Source organism: Triticum aestivum, chromosome 2B, assembly GCF_018294505.1.
Source record: "Triticum aestivum cultivar Chinese Spring chromosome 2B, IWGSC CS RefSeq v2.1, whole genome shotgun sequence".
Lineage (NCBI taxonomy): Eukaryota > Viridiplantae > Streptophyta > Magnoliopsida > Poales > Poaceae > Triticum > Triticum aestivum.
This window is the reverse complement of record NC_057798.1, coordinates 306,261,472-306,266,251: the sequence shown is the minus strand read 5'-3', so window position 1 is coordinate 306,266,251 and position 4,780 is coordinate 306,261,472. Positions and strand designations below refer to the sequence as shown.

The 4,780-nt window shown below is 43.3% G+C and overlaps 1 long non-coding RNA gene across 5 annotated transcripts in view; it reads left to right on the top strand.

The window, feature by feature from the left end:
• Positions 1-1,168: 1,168 nt before the first annotated feature.
• Positions 1,169-4,780, top strand: part of LOC123044802 (uncharacterized) — a 12,286-nt gene continuing 8,674 nt past the window's right edge. For 2 of the 5 annotated variants that reach the window (XR_006420453.1, XR_006420450.1), the window contains exons 1-5: positions 1,169-1,565; positions 1,652-1,730; positions 1,939-2,203; positions 2,323-2,370; positions 2,447-3,366. This is a non-coding gene — a long non-coding RNA (uncharacterized lncRNA). Of the gene's footprint in view, positions 1,566-1,651; positions 1,731-1,938; positions 2,204-2,322; positions 2,371-2,446; positions 3,471-4,780 lie in introns of those variants that run through there. The other 3 variants (XR_006420454.1, XR_006420451.1, XR_006420452.1) reach the window with 3 other exon arrangements.

The following is a 4,780-nucleotide window of genomic DNA, read 5'->3' as shown; positions in this document are numbered from 1 at the left end:
ACCAAGTTCGCCCACTTCATCCCTCTTCGCCACGCATTCAACGCAACCAAGGTGGCGCGCGCATTTTGGGACAACGTCGTCAAGCTCCATGGCGAGCCAAGTTCTATAGTCTCCGACCGCGATCGCGTCTTCATCACCGCGCTCTGGCGCGAACTGTTCGCGGCCGCGGGCACCAAGCTGCTGTACTCTACGGCCTACCACCCGCAGACGGATAGACAGAGCGAGCGGGTCAACCAATGCATGGAGATGTACCTGCGCCGCGTGATCCACGACGACCCCCATCACTGGCGTCGGTGGCTTCCGGCCGCCGAATTTTGGTACAACTCCTCTTTCCACGCATCCATCAACTGCACCTCGTTCAAAGCACTGTATGGCACCGAGCCCAATTTGGGCACCACGGCGCTCTGGGATGACAAGCCGGCGCCAGTCCTCGACAACGAGCAGTGGGACTGGGGCGCGCACACCGCCCGCCTCCGCGCATAGTTGTTGTGAGCTCAACACCGCTTCAAGAAGAAGGCGGACCGCCATCGCATGGAGCAAAGCTTCCAGGTCGGCGAGGACATGCTGCTGAAACTGCAGCCGTACACGCAGTCCTCCGTCGTTAATCGACCCTGCGCCAAGCTAGCTTACAAGTTCTTTGGGCCATTCAAGGTGGAGGCCAAGATCGGGGCACTCGCCTACAAGCTGATTCTGCTGCCGGACAGCTGCATCCACAACGTCTTCGACGTCTCCCAGCTGAAGCCGTACACACCCAACTACACGCCTGTCTTCACGGAGCTGCCCAAGCCGCCGGATCTGTCCATGGTCGAGACGGCGCCCGTGAAGATCCTCGACAGACGCATGGTCAAGCGAGGCAACGTAGCACTTGTGCAAATTCAAGTGCGCTGGACCTCCTCTTCGCCTGCAGCAGTGACATGGAAAGACTACGACACACTCAAACTTCGTTTTCTGATAGCAACGATCTGGCAAGGCAAGGGGTGGCTGGAGCGCCAGGTGACGCTCCTTTTGATGAAGGGGGGAAATGTCACACCTGCACCTGCAAGTGCCACGATGGACCTGAGTAGCCAATAGGAATGAAGGGACAAGTCATCGCTAGGCCAGATCATCAGTGGGCCTAGCCGTCGAGTGGTTATATCCAGCCCCTGCGTGGGCGCGTGAGGCATGTGTGTTGTGTGTGATCACTTGCTTTCTCACCTGTACTCTGAAACCTTCCTCTCCTACAAGTAAAGCTACCCTCCTTCTTCCTGCATCTCATCCCCTTTCCCTCCCGTGCGATCTGATCTTCATTGGGTCATCACACTACCACGCGTCACTACTGCCGCTCCGGCGTCACCCCCTGCCGCCTAAGGTCACAATCCGTTCAAACTGAGTAACCAGGCCGTTCGTCGCCACCACCAAAGCCCATTCAGTTGGCGTTGTTCGTGCAGCTGCCAATGTGGTCGCTGGGGCTAGTCAACTTGAAGATCTACAAGTCATCAGTCCAACTTCTTGCTCTGCCGCCAGTCACTGAAGAAAGAGTCGCGTGTTGGCCACCCCATGCTCGGCCCCCTGATGCGGCATTTTTTGTATGAATTTGATGAATCTTGTTATGTCTGTTCTTATTCATCTAGAGATTTCTGTTCTTATGGACTGTTTGTATTGCTTGTACCAGTTTCAAAAATTTAAAGAGACTCAAGTCCAACTCGCAAACCAATAGCAGTCCACGGTCCACTACTACAGCAAATATCCGAGTGAGTTGCAGTACAACTTGAGCTCGATGAGAGGGTGATAAATTTAAGAAGAATCAGGGTCGTATGCGTGTTGTGTCATTGATCTTTCTCTGAATAATGCTTTCTCTGCCATGGACGGATGCCTTCTCTGTAGATAAGGGCATATGACACTCTGTGCTCTGAAGGTGCTTGTTGATATGCCAATGAGAACATGTACATTTTTCTGCAGGTTTTCTTGTTGATTTACGAGGGATACCACAAGTCCTATTTTTACAGAAGTTGAACTACAGGATATGAAGTTTGATGGACGTGGAGGTTCTTTTGACCTTGAACTTTATAAGAGTTCAGCTTTCACTTGATTTTCAGTTCAAAATTTGCATTCTTTTCAGTACATCAACTTATCTGGCTTCTTCAACTGTTTGGACCATTGCTTTGTTGAGCAAAGAAAGCTACCTTGTCTTGAAGACACTACTGCCACTTCTTTTCTCTCTACAGTAAGTGACTAAGTGTTATGCGAGAAATATTTTTGTTTTCACATTTTTCATGGTTTTATTACAAGTTTCTTACACATTTTTTTCTACCTAAGATTTATGGCCCTTTTCCCTTTTGCTAGGTCTTTTCCTTCTTCAGTCATGAAGTATCAGACGCTCTGCTGACTTTGGTAATTCTTATATAGCTATTTTTGCTTGGTTGTTGTTAAAAGCATTTATTCTGTACATAACAATTGATTGATCCAGATTCGCCAAGAGCGTGATGGAATCAATGCTGATATGGACATCTTGATGGGCATTATGCGTGGCATATGTCTCTCTGAAGTCAAATCCTTCATGAAAAATGTTGTTGTTCAAGATACATATGCTTACTACTCCAAGAAAAGTTCTGAATGGATTGTTTAGTACCCGAGTACCTTGCCAAAGTCAGTCGTAACTAATGGGTTACTGAGTAGAGGTGTTGTTTCCTTTTTTTCTGAACACTATTTATATGTGTTATCTATAGGTCCAGGATTGTATGGAGAAGGAAACCATGAGAATGAACGTGCAGAACATCAAGGAAATCTTGAAAAGTATATGTGCACTCTATGTCTTTTTCTTATGCTTACAAGTATTCTGCACTCATACTGTTATGCATAAGTTCATGTTGCGTGTGGAGTTTCAGATATATGAAATTGAATTAGGGCACCATGCTCTCACCCATGTAATTTGTAGGGAAAACATTATAAGTTCGAAGAAAATAAATATAAAAATTCATATTTCAAAACAAATGAAGTATTTTGGAACTAAAATGAAGTATTTCAAAGTACAGAACTTCTATTTAGGTTTCTTTTGTGTACTTCTAATGTTACTGTGCATGAACTTGTCATTATTTTTACATGTTTTACATGATTATTATGGTCATTTCGACCTTGAAAAATTTCATTTGCTTTTTTCCGTTCATCTTAAAGGTCGAAGGAGCTCCCTTCAGTTCAATGGATTCAACAAAATAATCCATGCTGCCTACTAGAACTTGCATGTGTGCTGTGGCGTGTGTGCTGGTGCATGCCTGGTGCCTGATGCGGCGTGCGAGCATGTACACAAATTGAGCTGAGTTATCTCTAGTAAGTGAACTCAATGATCTCCTGTATCTGAACGACAGGGGAGATGCATCATGTACAAAAAAGGTAGGATCTTGAGGTGTTGCTGCTACTTCTTTCTTCTCATGCCCTACTGTTGCTCCATTCAATTTCATGCTACTTATATGAAAATAATTGATGGTCTAGGTGCCTGTTGAAATGCTTATGAGGACCAAATTTTGTTGTTTGGAATTTGGTATAACTAGTACAAATGCCCGTGCGATGCACCGGGCGAAAAAATGCGTGCAATCTGCTTTATGCACCATTATTTATATTCAATTGTAATAAACATCAATAATAAGGTTATACTACCCTAAAAAAAAGGTTACACTGATTATTGCTTTTTGTAGCATGAGGTTTGGACATGAAAGCAACTTTGCAATTTTGCATTCTTCGTCTGATGGAAGAGTAGTTTTGGATGTAATAGTTTCCCATCAATTTTATTTTTTACTTTTCAGGAAACTACAAATATTTCCTTATTTTCAATAAAATTCACAAAAATTGGGACACGTTTAAGGAAAGCTAACGTTTATACAAAAATTGGAAAAAATTGAACAGATGTCTTTTGTTTGAAAAAGAAATTTTGATTATTTTAAGTTTTGTACATTTTAAAATGAAAATATTTTTAAGAACAAACGAAACTTTTTTGGGAATTTTTAACCATTTTAAAAGTGTAAACATATGTAAAACTCTGAACATTTTTGACCATTTTACTATGTTGAATTTTTCTACAGATAGTTGGTTGTTTTCTTGGGAAGAGTTTATCCTTTTTTCTTAAAAAAATATTGCTAGTAAACATACAGTGCGTTGTAACGGGAAAAGAAAATAGCACACGCATTTAACCCAATAACGACACCGTATTGGCGTGGACGAGCGCAAATCCCCACTCTATTTGATCAACCTCTAGCTCGACATCGCCTGAGCAACCATGTTGTGCGTCAACGTGTTTGCCATGCGAGCTCTACCCCAACCTTTTCTTCTAGCCTCCCGTGTCGCTCCTCCATGCCACGTTGGTGTCAGCACGTATGCCTACTCGGTAAAGTCCCCTTGTCATCTTCGGTTGTTGCTTCGTGTGGATTGTTGTCTCATCAAACTTGATATTGTCTGCTCAATCCTGGTCTGATATTTGATTCACGAGACATTTTTTTAGACAGGTATTTGATATTATCTGATATTTTGATTCACAAGACATAAACCAGTAGTGATTACCAAAAATACTTGCTACTATGTAAAGGTACACTTGACTACTCATGTATGTGTGTGATAAGCACCGGATAGCACTTAGTGCTGAATATCAATTATGCAATACAGTGAGAGTATCCATCTTCGTCGTAAACATACTGGCAATGAGATCATTTTAAGCACTGAAGGAATATATATGTTATAATGACACAAAGATATAACAGTATATGGAATACACCCTTGCATACATCTTCTCCTTCAGCTACAAAGGATACCACCT